Source organism: Sinocyclocheilus rhinocerous, unplaced genomic scaffold (genome assembly GCF_001515625.1).
Source record: "Sinocyclocheilus rhinocerous isolate Xijiao unplaced genomic scaffold, SAMN03320098_v1.1 scaffold220, whole genome shotgun sequence".
NCBI lineage: Eukaryota > Metazoa > Chordata > Actinopteri > Cypriniformes > Cyprinidae > Sinocyclocheilus > Sinocyclocheilus rhinocerous.
Window position 1 is genome coordinate 372,240 of NW_015666573.1, and position 19,182 is coordinate 391,421.

A 19,182-nucleotide genomic window follows, 5' to 3' on the forward strand; every position below is an offset into this window, starting at 1 on the left:
AAAATTATTTTGATTAAAAAAATATGTAATTTGTGATTTGTGGAAATAGGCTGGATGTGAGTGAGAACTACGCTCTCATTCATACAGTATGAGAGTGGACAACCTGTGTGAGGACCAACGGTATAAAAGTAAAGTACCGGTACTACGTCAGGTTTGTGTAACTGCGCTTGGCCTGATGTCACACCCACTAATCTAAACAGTGTATTGGTAAATCTGTACATGCAAATAATGTTTTCGGTGTATGATTCACATTTTTAAGACATGCGGATAGGGAAAGAACATGAGGGGTACGGGAAGAAACTGCCTCATGTTACTCACAGCTGCTTGTGACGTCCTCGCCACCGTCGCAAGAAAAACCCAACAAATCATAGGACGGGAGATTTGGAACAACTTTGGACTGTTTATAGGAACCAACTGCTTCGACTCATTTGAAATGCCTGTTTATGTTGCACTGGCAACTGAACAGAGGACATCTCGACTATAAAAGTAAACTAAGGCAGCTCAAATGAGTCAAGGCTTTTCCCTGAACCATTGAGTAAGTCTGGGTTTTACAGTGAAGTGCAGTGACATCCAGCGTTATAACCAGTGTCCCAGTAGCCTAGATAAATTATATGATAGGAGATTGGCAGAGCATGTGCAATAATCACTCAAAGCCATTCATCCGGTTTATTACTGAAATCTTGTAAAAGCAATTTAGCTATAAGTTACAAACAGTTGCTGTTGCTAGACTGTAAAGCTGATACTAAGAAACATAGTGAAGCCCAGTGAACATTCCTTTCACATATGTCAAGTTTCTCAAAGCAAAACAAACACACAACACACCAAGGTACTCAAAGTCTTTGCCAAACAACAAAAAAGGCCAGCTTTCATCGAGAAAGGTGGGTTCTGAAATACAGAAGAAGTATTGTGAAAATGTGGTAAAGCTTTGTCTGTTTCGTTCAGGGCAGGTCACAAGGTGGGATGGCGTGGTGTCTGTCGTACACTGTGTCGTCGCTTTCTTCTCCGTCGCTCGCCTCGTCCATCATTCTTTCTTTCTCCTCATCCTCCTCAGTCTCGCTCCCTTTATCCCGTTCCCGTTCCTGCAGTCTCTCTCTTTCCCGGTTTCTGCTTCTCTCTCGGAAACCTCTGGGAAGAGTGGTAATCTGCGGCATGTGAAGTGATGGGAGTCAAGGACTTTTAACAGCATATCCACAACAAAAACATCTCAGTATAAGAACATCGGAATTAGACTGAAATGCATAGTTTACTCACCCTCAAGTCATTACAATGTAATTTTTACAGGAAAAGATATTGCAGTAAATATGCTACAGTAAAACATGTTTTTAACTATAAGTTAACACATACAGTGAAAAACGATTGTGGTGAAATTACTATCAGACTTATGGTTGCAAGTAAAATTATGAATTACTGGATAATTTACAGTGTAAAACAGTAAAAGGACATTCTCAGTCTCATTCCCAGATTTTTTTTATTACTCTGATGGTGTTTTGTCTTTTAACAATATTAATATTAACAATATATCATTTAATTAAACGCACAAGTATAATTAGCCAAATATACATACACCAAAATGCCATCTTGTAGTAACTGAAACACTTTTCTGGAAACCACAGCTGCCATTTTTTTTTAAATCATAAATTTAACAGGATATTTTGTGTACTTTTTGTGCATTGTCTAGTGTATTTGTTCTTCCTCAGAACTTCTCTCTTTTTTTCGCGCAATTACAATGAATGAAGATGGAAGTTTTCAAAAGGTTCAAAAAGGACGCAAAAACAAACCTCACAGATCAGTCCAATTTGTGAACAAATCATTCAGATCGGTTTTGTGAACTGGATATAACACATCATTGACAAGATCGGACTCAAAAGAAAGATCTGTTCACAGATCGGACAGTGTAACTCTACTAAACATGTCAAGAAGCTTAACAGTGAATAATGACTTAGATCTCCGTCTGTTTCTTGCAAAAAACAACTGTAGTCTTGTATTAAAACTTCGCAGTATAGTAGCACACAAGCTGTATATGGATCAGTTCTGTGGTATATGGAAAAGAAAAAGAGTGACTTTTGTGTTCCACAGAAGAAAGAAAGTCATGCAGGTTTAGAACGACATGAAGAGGAGTAAATGATGACAGGCATTTCAATTTTAGGTGATCGATGTATTTAAGACCTAAAACCTAAGCATTATATTTATATTTTATGAATGAAGCCTCACCTGGTTGTCATGAGTGGGCAGGGCGCAGTATCCAGGCTCCGTCCTGCATAAAAGACGAGGGGAATGTGTTCGAAAGGCCTCGGGGAGTGAGAGCACACGGAGCGCGGGGAAGGCGAGCGGATGGAGTGAGGTGACGGAGAGCGGACGGAACGGGGCGAGTGCGGGATAGAGTGCGATTGAGACTGTGAAGGGGTCAGAGACGGGGCGTGATGGTTGAGCTTTGGGGGCCGCGGGGAGCGAGGGGGCAGTTCGGGCGGTTTGAGAGGGTCTATGAGGTCTATTTCAGTGAGGAGAGGTGGAGGGGGGACAAACACCTCGTCTGATAGAGGGATGTCCCCGTCGATCACAGCAAGCTCTGCCCGTGATAGGTGGTCCACAATGCCTGCCCCGAAAGAGTCGCCCACCACGTTAATGGAGGTGCGCATTCTGTCACTGAAGACACACAAAAGACAGCTCTAAAAGCTGACACAAAACAGCTCAGGACAGCTGTTTATATTCATGAGGACAGTTGATAATTAGTCAGGACAAAACCAGGGCCGTCTTCAGGGGGTTGTAAGCGACGGCCCGTACATAACCCAAACAGAGTTGTTTGAACTCACAGAAGCCAATCGACAGCGACGAGCAGGCTGATGTCTTGAGTTGGAAGGCCCACAGCGGTCAGGATTAGCAGCATGGTGACCAGACCCGCACTGGGAATACTGGCCGCTCCCACACTGGCCAAAGTCGCTGTCATACTGCAGAGAAAGAAAGAGAGGGGGTTATACCACCATGACTGAGACAGTATGGGGCGGCACTGACAGATATGATCTACTGAGGGGGTGGGTGAAAAAAAGAGAACAAGTTCAATGGAGGAAAGAAGGAAAATAAGAACAAACGTAAAATGAAAAAGAATTGGAAGATGCTAGCTCAGTTAAATGAGGAACATCTGTGATGTAGCTGCAGGTTAAAGTTTTGTTTTGGAACTGTATTACAATTATAGAGCCATAGTAATAAAAAGCAATTTTAATAACTGTAATAGTAACCAGATTGTTATGCCACAACACAAAGGATCATAAAACCAAACACATGCTGTGTGTGAGAACTAGCAGGCAAATGTTTAAAAGAGACAACAAATGTCATTTTAAAAATGGATTATACAGAATCAATTCTTATATGAACAAATAAATAAAATAAAATAAAAAATACAAATTTGCAGTCATTGTTCATCTAGTAAATATGGAAAATGACATCAGAGCAAACCAAAAAGCCCATTAGAAATAATTCCCTCCACTGCAGAAGCCACAATTTGTCTGGTTTCAGTTTCACATCTCCTTACCTAACAGTAACAATCTGTCCTCCATCTAGGGAAATGTCATTCATCTGAGCGATGAAAATGGCTGCTACAGCCTCATAGAGTGCAGTGCCATCCATGTTTATGGTGGCTCCAATGGGCAGCACAAAGCGAGTCACACGCTTGTCAATCTTTAGATTCTCCTCCAGACAACGAAACGTCACTGGCAATGTCCCAGCGCTGAAAAAGAGAAAGTTAAATTGATTATAATTATCTAACAAATGCTAATTTGTTGTTTGAAAAATTGCTCTGACTAAACATGAATCCAAAATAACGCCCAAAAACTAATTATTTAAAAAAGTTGATAGGATTGCATGCATATTCTGTGCCAAACTGACAAACTGGTTTGACATTCAGAAAATGGTTTGGCGCAACAGATGTAAACCCAGATTTATTCATAAACAACTCTCTAAAATATCTTTTCATAATTTCCCATCCATTTAGACTGATTAATCTTTCTAGAGCTCTATTCTGGAGAACATCAGAAAGTGTGTTTGGCCAGATTAAGGAGTGTGGATGATTTATGTGGTGTCTAAAATATAAGTCATCTGATGTGTGTTTTTCTTTTTTTTAAGTTATGTTGGAGTTTATGTTAAAACATCCACATACCAGTTTAAAATAGAATTTTTCAAAATAAGAATGTGCTATATGTAAAAGAGAGAAAAACAGAGAAAGATCTTGCTTCTCAAGACAACACTGTTTAACCAAAAGTGACGTTTAAATCTTCAGTCTATGCTGCCAGAACACTTCAATCAGCATATCACCATGAAACACGTGAGGAGTAGTCTGCTGTCTGTACCTGCTGGCCGTTCCCAGAGCAGTGATCCAAGCCTGGAAGATACCAGAGTAAAACGTGAAGGGGTTTTTCCCGAGTCACGGCGAAGAATATGACTGGCAGGATGAGCCCACCATGAATGATGAGACCGACTATGACCATGACCATGTACATGCCTAGCTGCCTCGCCACCACTTCCAAGTCACCGATAGCAGCAATTTTCCCACAGATGAGGGAGGCAATGCCTACTGGAGAGTACCTGAGGACAGATTCGTTGCGTTATTTAGTGGTTAGTTTAGCTCTGTTTAGAGTACATGTCAAGTGTTTTTTTGTAATGTAAGGTTGCTGAGCCATAATACTTGTTCTCTAATTTTGTTTATCAAACATTAACAGTATAAAATAAAAACTAACTTTAATACAGTTTTTTGACAAACTCAATCAATCAATCAGTTTGTATTTGTGGCAATTAAACAAAATTAAATAAAAAATATTAATAAAATAAAATCAAATTTGTATATGTGTCTTGGCAAATGGGGTTGTATTTTCAATACAGCTGCATTGGAAAAAATTTTATTTTGAAAAGTATTATACAAATATGAATTGGAAATCTGAAAATGTTTATTTTTATATTTATTAGAACTATATTGTATTAATATATGTATGTGTGTGTGTATACACTTCTTCTTTTATCTTTAGTACAAAGGCACAGTTATTTATTTTACATGTTTTTTTATAATCTCACTTTTTTTATTCACACAGTATGTCTTTATTCATATATATCTGCCTTTATATTTTCAGAAGGGAGTCCCTTACAAGGGGATCATCATATTGGCCTAGTTTCGCAACCTGAACACCATATGAGAAGATGTTACTTCTTATGTGGTCTGAATTTAAATCATCTAAAGTGGTGGGTATAAATATTGCACCGTCTGTTATGGTAAGATCTTGCTTCTCAAGACAACACTGTTTAACCAAAAGTGACGTTTAAATCTTCAGTCTATGCTGCCAGAACACTTCAATCAGCATATCACCATGAAACACGTGAGGAGTAGTCTGCTGTCTGTACCTGCTGGCCGTTCCCAGAGCAGTGATCCAAGCCTGGAAGATACCAGAGTAAAACGTGAAGGGGTTTTTCCCGAGTCACGGCGAAGAATATGACTGGCAGGATGAGCCCACCATGAATGATGAGACCGACTATGACCATGACCATGTACATGCCTAGCTGCCTCGCCACCACTTCCAAGTCACCGATAGCAGCAATTTTCCCACAGATGAGGGAGGCAATGCCTACTGGAGAGTACCTGAGGACAGATTCGTTGCGTTATTTAGTGGTTAGTTTAGCTCTGTTTAGAGTACATGTCAAGTGTTTTTTTGTAATGTAAGGTTGCTGAGCCATAATACTTGTTCTCTAATTTTGTTTATCAAACATTAACAGTATAAAATAAAAACTAACTTTAATACAGTTTTTTGACAAACTCAATCAATCAATCAGTTTGTATTTGTGGCAATTAAACAAAATTAAATAAAAAATATTAATAAAATAAAATCAAATTTGTATATGTGTCTTGGCAAATGGGGTTGTATTTTCAATACAGCTGCATTGGAAAAAATTTTATTTTGAAAAGTATTATACAAATATGAATTGGAAATCTGAAAATGTTTATTTTTATATTTATTAGAACTATATTGTATTAATATATGTATGTGTGTGTGTATACACTTCTTCTTTTATCTTTAGTACAAAGGCACAGTTATTTATTTTACATGTTTTTTTATAATCTCACTTTTTTTATTCACACAGTATGTCTTTATTCATATATATCTGCCTTTATATTTTCAGAAGGGAGTCCCTTACAAGGGGATCATCATATTGGCCTAGTTTCGCAACCTGAACACCATATGAGAAGATGTTACTTCTTATGTGGTCTGAATTTAAATCATCTAAAATGCTGGGTATAAATATTGCACCGTGTGTTATGGTAAGCAACAGATGATGTTTATTGTACCATTTGAACAGTTTACATACTGTGAACGGAAAACACAGAACACAGTTAGTTACAGATGGGACAGTCTCAGGGCTGAGCGGAGACTGACTTTGTTGTCATATGCTTTTATTTTGGGGTATTTACTTATTCCGTGTTTGTTCTTTTAATGTTAAAAATGTATTAGAATATGAAACCGACATGTTCCTTCCCACCGTCTCACTCCTTTTGTGCTGTAAAATGGCCTGTTAGCATTGCAGATCAAGTGTTTCATTTCTGCAGATATGATTCATAAGTTCAGTGCTCTAACTGTTTTCTGCTATGTCTGTCTTTGCCAGCATGTGGGTATCTGTCTGCGGCCTATTTGTCGGAGGATATATTACATCCAGAATAAAACTCCCACATTTACTCATGGGAACACAAATATGATGGTGCACTCTCTCAGATTCCTGTGCTGTTCTGTCCCTGACAAATTCCCCTCTCTCCCTCTTCCTTACATGCTATACTTTTCTCTCTGTCCAATTCTCTTACTCTACTGAACACCCCTGAACACGCTGGACAAATTCAAACACAATAATGCCTTAGTACAAAAACCTTCTACACTTCTGTAGTCAGTTTTATCCCATGCTTCAGGAATCAAAACATGCAGAGATTAATTATTGTTATTTATGAGTGGATGACACTCGTAAAATGGCTAAAACAAATTCATTTGTTTCAGTTGCAATAGATTGTACACACTCATGATAAAGGCAGAATACTGACCACATGATCATGGACACCATCTTCATGATGATCTCATTAAGTATGTTGAAGAACTCGCACATGAGCTTCCCCCTCTCTCCCATTTTCCCCATGCAGATACCAAACGTGATGAAGAACCCAATCAAACCTTACAATACAGAGAGGTGACAAAAATGACGATTAAATATAGTGAAATTAAACAGAAATTCATCTATTTTCTATTGATAATTCCTAACATTATTTGGTATTCCAATAATGCATCACAAACTGAAATGCCACTTTCTGTAGTTGCTGGTACTTAAAATGACATTTATGCTGTATTTTGCGTTTCAAGTACAGAAAAAAAAAACTGAATATACTCTAACCTAAAACATTCATTCCCCACTTGAGTTCCAGTTTTTTCCTATTGACAATGATCGGTTCTGTTTGGTTCTGGACTGGGACAGCTACTTTTTTCACCACCGTTTGAACCTGAAAAGAGAAGCAAAAAAAACAATTGACGATTCCATAAAACGGTAAGCAAAACTCTTTTGGACATAGTTTAGTGTAAATATATATTATTATCATTATTAATTATATTATTACAATATTATTACTGTACTTTAAATGTTATTTTTATTATATAGAGTGAAACATTATATTTAACAGGACAATACTGTCACGGTTGCCTACAGGAGGAGCGAGGAACGAGGAGACGTGGAGTCATCACAAATAATAGTCTTTAATAATCTTCAGAAGGGGAGACACAGGGCAGGCAGGAACACAACATGTAGCACAACATTCGACGTTTAAGACCCGACAGAGACAGACTGAACTGACTAGAACTAAAGTACATAATTAATAAAGAGGATAATTAACTAGACACAGCTGGAAACAAATGAAGAACTAATCAGGGAACGGGAAGGACCAAATAAGGGCATAAGGAAACATAGGAAGCACGTGGGGGAGGAAAACACAACACATGACAGGAACAGGGTCTGACAAATACACTTAATTGAACAAATTAAAAAATAAATGATAAAGTATGAATTACCATGTAATTTATGGTGAAAATATATTATAGTCACCAAGATATGTCTATAGTAAAATACTGTTTTGGAAGTAAAAAAATAAGAGCCTTATATAATTCACAGCGGAAAACAGTAAAAGGATTTTCCCAGAAGTCCCTGCATGGCACATCACCTTTGAGTATATCTTTTTTAGTCAGTCATATTCTTGAGTCTCTATCCTCGGCAGAGTTGCTCTCATAAAATGTCTTGATCCATTTCCATAAAAAAGTATTTTTAGTGTAGTGTTGCTCAATAAAAATGTGATGTGCAATGAGTTCAAAGCAAACAAACGATCAGGGAAAGAGCTTATGACCCAGGTGGATCCGCCTTGAAACGGTGTATATAAAGCTCTGCAAACATAACAATTAGAAGGAACTCCTCAGATGAGAGCTTGGTTATCTGGAATCAGTCTCATACACACCGCAATAATGTTTATTATATGCTCTGTTAAGAATAAATGGAAGAACACGTGCTTCTGCAATGCTAAACATAAACCACAGTGTGAACATAAGATATCTTTAAATTAATTTAAAAAGGCGTGAACGTCACAAATGTTTCACAGTGTGCTGAGTGACGCCTGAAGTCCAGCATTTTCATTTTATATTTTAGATTAGAAAAAAATCTTAGGAAAAATATCAATATGTAGGCCTTTATATACAACAACAGGTTCCAAAATTAACAATCAAAAAGCAAATGCAAGTAAAATTTTGCTTTAGTAACTCAGTTAGCTGGTAACGTTTAACTTAACACAGGTTAAACTGCAATATAAGAACAATAATTGGAAAATGACTATGCCTTGTTTAGCAGACAGCAGGAAAAAACTATGCTTAAATGAAAATATTGCAAAAAATTGCAAAATAAATAGGCAACTTTAAAAAAGAAGAGAAAGCGATTCTCATATTGTTTTCTGGCCAAACTCTACACAAATTCATCTGTCATTTGTTAGAAGCAAGCAAAAATCTTAGGAAAAATATCAATATTTAGGCCTTTATATACAACAACAGGTTCCAAAATTAACAATCAAAAAGCAAATGCAAGTAAAATTTGGCTTTAGTAACTCAGTTAGCTGGTAACCTTTAACTTAACACAGGTTAAACTGCAATATAAGAACAATAATTGGAAAATGACTATGCCTTGTTTAGCAGACAGCAGGAAAAAACTATGCTTAAATGAAAATATTGCAAAAAATTGCAAAATAAATAGGCAACTTTAAAAAAGAAGAGAAAGCGATTCTCATATTGTTTTCTGGCCAAACTCTACACAAATTCATCTGTCATTTGTTAGAAGCAAGACAAATTAGGCAGATGGACAGGACAGGTTGTGTGACATGTCCTCATGCTCAAAAACCATGAACAAACAATGTAAAAAACAACAGCTGTGAATCATTGGCCGCAGACAGCATGAACCATTGGTCAACTTAGATCTGACCCCAGGTTCCCATGAGCACAGCCCCATATACATCACGAGTAACCTGCTGCGCCACTGTTCTAAAAGATTCACATTTTCTAAACAACAGAAATGCAAAAAGCTGACCAAAAATGTTTCAACAGAGCACAAATAAAGAGAAAAGTCCTGAAGAGAGAGAGAAAAAAAATCACCCACAAGTCATCAGAGACATAAACTCTCATCCATGATGTCTCTGTTTGTGGGCGGGACCCGGTTTCATGGTAAACCACTGACCCCAAGTGCATACTGGGTGATCTTGTGATTACATTTAAAACTTTTCAAAGCACAAGCACAACTTTTTACCTGTTGAAAACAGACCTGGACCAGGTTCTCTGGGAAAAGGTTTCGGATCAGATCCAGAAAGGCATCCATACTGCTGACTTCTTGGTTCTTGGGGGTGGAGCTGACCTGACCGGACCTGAGTTTTGGGTTCCCAGGGTGTATTCCAAGCACCAGGATGACTCCTAGAACAGCAGCGATTACTGTGGTGGACATGTAGTACACCATTGCTCTGGAGCCCATTCTTCCACTGGAGCGAGCATCCAGACCGGCCAGGCCTGCGAGACAGAGGGAAGAAGAGAGAGATCTTGTATCAACATTTCTGGTGCTGTAGACACTCTGTTCCCATTTAGCAATCTTAAAACACAACACATGTGTTTGAGCACTGACCTGTGATGAGACTGGAGATGATGAGGGGCAGGATGAGCATCTTCAGCAGCCTGGACCAGGTTCTCTGGGAAAAGTTTTCGGATCAGATCCAGAAAGGCATCCATACTGCTGACTTCTTGGTTCTTGGGGGCGGAGCTGACCTGACCGGACCTGAGTTTTGGGTTCCCAGGGTGTATTCCAAGCACCAGGATGACACCCAGAACAGCAGCGATTACTGTGGTGGACATGTAGTACACCATTGCTCTGGAGCCCATTCTTCCACTGGAGCGAGCATCCAGACCGGCCAGGCCTACGAGACAGAGGGAAGAAGAGAGAGATCTTGTATCAACAAAGATAAATGGCTTGCTTTCTTGTGCTGTAGACACTCGGTTTCCATTTAACAATCATAAAACACAACACATGTGTTTGAGGACTGACCTGTGATGAGACTGGAGATGATGAGGGGCAGGATGAGCATCTTCAGCATTCTCATTAGGATGTCTCCTGGAAAGGAAACCAGTATGAGAGTGTTTGTGTCCAGATCAGGAACATAACGCAGCATCATGCCCAGCACTGTGCCCGCTATAACACCTGCAAGAGTGTCGATTACACCGGTTATGTTCAGCCTGCTTATGAAAAGGTGTATGGATCACAGCATTATAGGATTCTGGGTATTTCACATGCACCACTGCATAACTGTCCTGTATCTGCAACATCTCAAACTACTGTTGTATAAACAGTGTCACTACATTGGGGCCAAAAAATTTGCTGAGAACTTGCTAGTTTGGTATTTGTCTTCAGCATCATGCCCAGCACTGTGCCCGCTATAACACCTGTAAGAGTGTCGATTACACCGGTTATGTTCAGCCTGCTTATGAAAAGGTGTATGGATCACAGCATTATAGGATTCTGGGTATTTCACATGCACCACTGCATAACTGTCCTGTATCTGCAACATCTCAAACTACTGTTGTATAAATAGTGTTGCTACATTGGGGCCAAAAAATTTGCTGAGAACTTGCTAGTTTGGTATTTGTCTGCGGTTTGACCGATGATCACAGTAATGAAACCACAGACAAGATTTATCTTTTATATTTTTAAGAATGTAAGTATAAGGAAAGCTAAAGGCTGACAAACTAGGATTAAATTGGTCATATCATACATTTTTGGGCCCAAAATAGAAGTATTTAAGTTTTCATGACCATTTTTTTCCTCTTTCCAGCTGCTGTGCCTTTAATAAACACCCCCTTTTTCATTCAAAATTAACTAATCTCTTCCCATATATTATCAACGATAATATCGTCTCTCCTGCTTTGTCCTTATCACCTCACTGTGACTAGCTAGACTTTATTAGTTTATGACCACCAAACGGGCAATAAAATCATGAACTGGCAAACTTATTTAATCTTCTGAACTTCCAAGGAAGGAGACACATACAGATCTGAAGTTGTATACAAACACTCCCACACATTCATGCACGCACACACAAGCACACCTAGCACGGTGAGGGCAAGGAGCAGGTTGCGTGAAAACCAGCCGCATTGTTGATTTGTGTTGTCTTTTAATTCTGCTTCCACTCCATCGTCCATCTGCAATGCTGCACTTGTCTGGTTGCCCAAATGCTTATTCGTCATTCTATCTGTATAAGTCAAGAGAAAGAAATAAAGCAAGAAAGTCCAAGGTAAATAAACAGTGATGATTACTTAAATATCCTACCCTTCACTTTATGCCTCCAGTGAACTCAGGCCTTTACGAAAGGGGTCAGGGGGTCAAGGTTTTGCTGGTTAGCACAGCCCAATAAGTCCCTGCTGGTTGATACCAAAATGACTCCATTCTACTGCCAAAAAGCATCTTTCTCCATTGATTTATTGCAGTATGTAGACTACTGCAGGGCCGGTTCTAGACATTTGGAGGCCCTAGGCAAAATTCATGTTGGAGGCCCCCAGCCCCAATAAAAAGCACTTGAAACAAAAATGATTCCTAACCTTTTTATTTATTATATTTATATTTTATTTTACATTTTGTGTATTTTTACTTATACAGTACTGGTCAAAAGTTTGGACACATTACTATTTTAAAAGTTTTTTTTAAAGAAGACTCTTATGCTCACCAAGCCTGCATTTATTTGATCAAAAATACAGAAAAACAGTAATATTGTGAAATACTATTACAATTTAAAATAATGGTTTTCTATTTTACTATACTTTAAAATATCTATTTCTGTGATGCAAAGCTGAATTTTCAGCATCATTACTCCAGTCTTCAGTGTCACATGATCCTTCAGAAATCATTCTAATATGATGATTTATCAATGTTAGAAACAGTTGAGCTGCTTAATATTTATTTTATAACCTTTGATATTTTTTTCAGGATTTTTTGATTATTAACATTTTTTAAAAATCTTTTATGACAATACAAGTCTTTACGATCACTTTTTGTTTTATCAATTTAACACATACTTGCTCAGTATTACTGTTTTTTCTGCTTTTTTGATCAAATAAATGCAGGCTTGATGAGCATAAGGGACTTCTTTCAAAAAGAAGTAATGTGTCCAAACTTTTGACTATTATTTATGTACATATTAATCAAACTTTATAAGGTAATCTCTTTTTTGTTATTATAGCCATGATATTATTATTATTATTATGCAGTAATTTGTTCAGTAATTTATTCACAGTTCCTGCAATACCACTTCAGTAAATAAACATAAGTGCTTTTATCATTTTTTTTCCCAGCAGGGTACGGGCAGGATTTCCCCCACCCTGTCAACACACAGAAGGAGACAACACAGGTCAATTTCCACAGCACAAAGTTTTATTGAGAGGCTTTGGAGGAGAATGCGATGATCACAGGAAAGTGATAATAGTTCAGTAACTCTAGCTGAGACTAACACTGTCCTTGATTTGCAGGCTCATGGGGAATGCGGAATGCAGAGCAGTTGACTGAAAATGAAGGGATCCTAGAGTAGATCAGGTAAGTAGTCAGGTAAGTTGATAGAAGAAGTAACAACAAGACCAGACACTGAGGTGGTGACAGGAAGGTGGCTTCATACTGTGGTTGATTAGTGCAGACAGGTGAGGGGAATCAGAACCCTGGTGATTGTGAACGAGTGGGTGGGGCTGAAGGATCTGGCATTGCTTGTGACTCCGTGACAGTACCCCCCCACCTCCACGGGTGGCTCCAGATGCCCGCAAGCCGTGGCGATGAGGACGGCCATGACCCCTGGGTGCAGGATGGTCAGGATGAAGAGCATGGAACCCACAATCTCTCCTCAGGGCCATATCCCTCGCAATCTACGAGGCCGCCGGGAGTCCAGGATGGTGTTGAATCGATAGAGGTTTTGTTCTTCAGCAATCTCATGAGGAGGAGGTACATCCAGTTTGCCAGATCCTGTGGGAGGAGAGACCAAGGGGTTAGTGAAGGGTTTGAGCAGTGAAACATGAAAAGTAGGTGCAATACGGTAGTGAGGGAGTAAGATGAGTTGGTAGTCTGCCTCCTGATGGTGAATGGACCTATCAAGTGGGGACTCAGCTTACTATTAGGCAGCTGGAGACGAATGTCCCTGGTGGAAAGCCAGACCTTTTGACCCGGATGGTACTGAGGAGCGTTGGAGCAGCGAGTTATCAGCTTGGCTTTTATGTCTCCGAACTGCCTTTTGCAGGTGGACATGTGCTGAGTCCCAGACCCTCTCACTCTCCTGAAACCAATGATTCACAGCTGGAACGTTCTATGGCTCACCTGACCAGGGAAACAGGGGCGGCTGGAAGCCAAGTATGCACTGGAAAGGGGTCAGGCCGGTGGTACTTTGCCATAGAGAGTTTTGTGCATACTCTGCCCAGAGTAGGAATCATGAAATCCGCACCCAGGTGTGACCAGGGCCGGCGAGGGTTGGGTAGTGGAACCAGTTTTCCTTGAGGTAGGTGTCTGGGAGTTTGGAGATGGCACAGACTGAGCAGCTCTTGACAAACTGGGAGACCTCCCGGGCCATGTTGGGCCACCAGTAGAGATTTTGGAGGAGTGAGAGGGTTTGCTGGCTGTCCAGAGCCCAGAGATGAATGAATGAGTCCAAAAGGGTAAGTCGCGGGGTTGATGGCACATAGGTCCTCTCTTCTGGACCTCCCGGCAGAGCAGGTTCTGAGTGAGTGGCTTCCGTGATCTGATCGTCCAGAGACCACTGGATGGGACTCATAATTAAAGCTGGAAGGAGTATAGTTTGGGAGGATAGTTATTGTCGTCTGAGTGCGTCTGCTTTCTGGTTCTTGGAACCGGGATGGTAAGTGACTGTAAAGTTGAACCTGGTGAAGAATAGAGCCCAACGGGCTTGTCGGGGATTGAGTCATTTGGCATCGCGAAGATATTCCAAGTTACAGTGATCCGTAATCACTTCAAAAGGGTGATTGGCTCCCTCCAACCAGTGTCGCCGCTCCTCTAGTGCTAGCTTGATGGCTAGAAGTTCTCTGTTGCCGATGTCATAATTCTGCTCCACCAGGGACAGCTTTTTGGAATAGAAGGCACATGGATGGAGGATGGGAGGCTCTCCGTGATATTGAGATAATACCGCTCCTACCCCTACTGTTGAAGTATCCACCTCCACGACGAATGGGAGTTGGGGATCCGGGTGAGCGAGGGTAGGAGCGGTACAAAATGCCTCTTTGAGCTGGTGGAAAGCGTCGATGGCAGCAGGCGTCCAGGACAGAGACTTGGGCTTACTCCTGAGTAGCGAGGTGATTGGTGCACAGACTTGGCTGAAATTGGAAATGAACCGGCGATCGAAGTTGACAAAGCCCAGGAATCGTTGAAGTTCTTTGATGGTGCTTGGTTGCGGCCATTCCTTGATGACTTGTACCTTCCTCTGGTCCATGTGAATTCCATGATGGTCGATGATGTATCCCATGAACTGGATAGAGTAACGGTGAAACTCGCACTTCTCCAGTTTGAGATAGAGGTGGTGTTCTCTCAGCTTCCAAAGGACCTGCTTCACGTGGTGGTGATGTTCAGCTGATGTACACCATGACAAAGTGCTGGAAGTACTCCCAGAACACCTCATTCATGAATCCTTGGAAGACCGAGGGTGAGTTGGAGAGGCCGTAAGGCATTACCTGATATTCGTAGTGGCCATATGTTGTCACGAATTCCGTCTTCCATTCATCATCCTCCCGGATCTGAATGAGGTTGTAAGCTCTATGCAGGTCCAGCTTAGAGAAGATGTGAGCTCCACGCAGCCGTTCCAGGGTGGCCGGGACCAGAGGAAGTGGATAACAATACTTGACCGTTTGGGAGTTAAGGACCAGGTAGTCTATGCATGGCCGCAAGCCTCCATCCTTTTTACCGACGAAGAAGCTCGATGCCGCATTTAATCAATATTGACTTCTTGACAGATTTTGTCATATTATTAATATTAATAATATAATATTATGTATTGCATTGTTATCTTAAATATGCACTATATACACAAATCACGTGGAAGTGAAAGAAACGTTCACTACTAAGTTAGTTGAAACTGAAATGAAGTATTATGTTAGAGCAGTAATGTAATCATCAGCAGAATTTAGAAGATTCACACATCTGAGGTCCTTTTTTGAAACATTAAGTGTGTGAATGCTTTTTGACTTTGAATACAAACTTCTTTGCCTTTTGTAGCTATTTTGCTAATCAGCTCCTGACGGGATATCTTTCATTGCACGTGCAAATTCAATGCGGCGCGTCTGGGTGCGTCAACGGCACTCACTCTCGTTTAAACTCGTAATAAACCGGTGAATAATATGTCCAGAAATCGACAGAACAAGTTTATATTTAGAATACATTGCAATCACTCCAAAATAGATGACAACAACTCACACACCTGCATTAGGAGCTGTACTTCTTTACATGCCTATTTAGCCGTTTGCTTCGCAGCACCTGAAGGATGTGTTCGTTACAGCAAACATTCAGAAGGCGGGACCCGCTTTGAAACGGCAACATTAATTGGTTTAATTGCAGGTAATCAACAATACTACCAATGGCGTAAGAAATTAATCCCACCTTCAAGAGTGTTTTAAGGACAAAAACCTGACGAATGTCTTGAAATACAACATCTGAACAATGTCTTGAGGTGTGGTAACTGTAGTATATGTGGAATAATTTACTACGGTCTGTTAAATTATTAGAAACCTCGGGTATGCATTATTTTCTAATAATTCAAAGGCCCATCATCAATTATTCCTGGAAACCCACTGTGTGTGTGTGTGTGTGTGTGTGTGTGTGTGTCAGATTATAATTTCTTTACTGTGTATGGTTTACTATGAAAATATATTGATGTCTTTTAAATTACATATCACATATTGCTGAAGCTAAAAATGGTCAAATTTAATTTTCAATTCCAAAGCCAATTTTAATTTTCAACAAAACTTTTTGATTAGTCTTTACTTAACAGCTTTGACTGCTAGCTTAACATAGCTTTAACTAGTAAAGTTCTTTAATTATCCAGAACTAGAAAAATCATTAAAAAAGTGATCTTTGTTTTAAGTCAAGCATTGAGGAAACAATGCTTGTCCATAGCACGGACAGAAGCAGAGTATAGCCATTAAGATAAATGGGAATGCTAATGAATTGCTTTTTTCCAGGACTAACAAACTTCCTTGGCCATGCCCTGCTTCTAAGAATTGCTCTGGACAAATACTAGTGCAATGACAAATTATGATGAAAAATATCTTTCCAAATAACCTCAAGCTTTCTTTCTATCATGCTAATGAGCAGTGGCTAAGCAAAACAATTCACCAGAATGACAACAAGCTTAGCGTGTGTTTAAAAGTCGTATTAGTAATAGAGAAAAAAATACCACAGAGATAGACAAAGTAACCGCGATGTCTGAGACTGATGAATTGTAGTTGTGGATGCGATTAACACCCTTGCGAGTAATGGATTGGTCACAAACATTTCGCCTCAGCAACACAGGCCTATATTACAGCAGGAGTATGAAGATAGGGTCATGAAATTGCATCTGAAAGCCTTGAACAACCCTCTGCTGTGTTTATATGAGCATGCCAACACATAACACACCACATTACCATAATTGGTCATTATTATTTTTATCTGTCGCCGTCTATGCTCATGACACTGGAGGCCAACGTATTGCACAGCCTCATTTGATTGTATTCTTCTTCTTAATTTTTGTATGATTTATTTATGACTGATTATGACAAAGTCTTTGTACTCACAATCTAAAATGCATAAATAAACAGTTTATTAGAAACCTCCCAAGCAACATCTGCACCACACAACATGTTGCTTTTCTCATCCGCATCAAGCATTTGGCAATTCTGTGATCCATATGATTGTCCAAAACAGTCAAGCAAGAGATTTACTTATTCAACTCCTCGCATCACATTGAATCTTACAGCTGTTTTTCCTGTAACGCTCCGCCTCTTTTATAAAGAGAAATCAAATGATGCTGAAATGAAGGCATGGTTCGGTTTGGAAGAAACAAAACCCACAAAGCCTCGCAGGAAAACATTATAACCCTTTCCAATCTTTTAATCTTCTAAACTGCTACTTTTCAAGCGTTCTGTTACATGCACACACAGACACACCCATATACACCGTCAAACCTCCATATGGGAATAATACACAGCTCCTGCTCCTTTACAATACCGTATGACTGCCAAGTGGGGCCAATAAACATTTCATCAGCCTCTGCCCATTATAAACATCTGCATGAAGCCGGACACTGATTGAGGTATAGGAGAAACTGAGGTTTGAGTAATGAGACATATAGAATAAACACACATGTTCAGAAGAAAGTAAGAGCTGAAAGACAGTGCGTCATTTATATTTCCGAACAAACATTTGTGAATTGCATCATGAAGAAGAATAATTCTTTGCCTTTAATCTTAATATAACTAGGCAAGAGAAATACTCACCCGAGTTTGCCATTTGGGCCTTTTTGCCCTTTCTCTTCTTACCATTTTTCGGTGCTGTTTGGTTGTGACTCTTTGAGCTCCATTTCTCTTTCTTTTTCTGGATGTTCCCTGTCCTGTTCATCTGTGTGTTCTTCATCTCAGATTTAAACTAAAACAACAGTTGCTGCTCAGACATAAAGATGGATTGGCAGCATTGCTGAACTGTTTTTTTTTTTTTTGGAGGGGGAGGGAGGGAAGTCATCTGCCAAGTTTCAATTGCACAAACATAATCCTCTGTGAAGCCTCATCGGAGAAGAGAGAGAGAGTGAGAAAGAGAAGCTTATGACCTGTGATTCTGCATCCCTTTTTACAATACCTCACAATTTTCTCTTAAGTCTTGAGCTTAAACCTGTTTTCACGAAGGTCTCCGCATTCAAACACAGGCAACAACATGCCAGAACTGCACCTATAAAAAATGAAGCGCTACTACATTCTGCTAATCCCTTTTTTGGAGTGCTGCTTTGTTTACCAGAGAGGAGGTAACAGGTTGTAACTGAATAAGTCATTTTCATTCACAGCGCTGGTGGGAGGTCACAGTTTTCAAGAAAGGTCACGATGTTATAGTGAAACATTGAGGAAAAGCAACTCAAAACTGTGCAACGACAGTCAACAAGTAAGGCACAAAGACTTCAATTCATGAAAAACATTGATAGCCTTTGCAATAATGAAGAGCAAGTATTCTTTTCTTACAATTTCGTGTGCTCTTAAGCCATGATGCAGGTCTCTAAGATCAGCCAGTGTCACAATACATCCCGCCCCCGATAAAGAATGTGACCGTTTTGTTTTCCACCAATCCAGACTGATTATGAATAAGAACATGAACAGGATTGGCCACCTATAATGTAAGAGCTTTGGCTGTCAGTCAGCAGATGATATTAAAGTGGTAGTTCAGCCGTAATATCCCAAAATATCTTCTTTCATGTTCCAATGAAGACAGAAAGTCATACAGGTTTGGTACACTGTACAGAATCAGAAAAGCTACTACTGGTTGTCTGCTGAGTTTGCATTAATATAGTTGATCAAAATTTGCGATATTGCAATAATCGGTAAGATATTGCGCCAT

The 19,182-nt window shown here is 39.7% G+C and overlaps 1 pseudogene; it reads right to left on the reverse strand.

Moving 5' to 3' along the window:
* Positions 1–643: 643 nt before the first annotated feature.
* On the reverse strand, positions 644–18,249 carry LOC107732901 (excitatory amino acid transporter 2-like; annotated as a pseudogene).
* Positions 18,250–19,182: the final 933 nt, after the last annotated feature.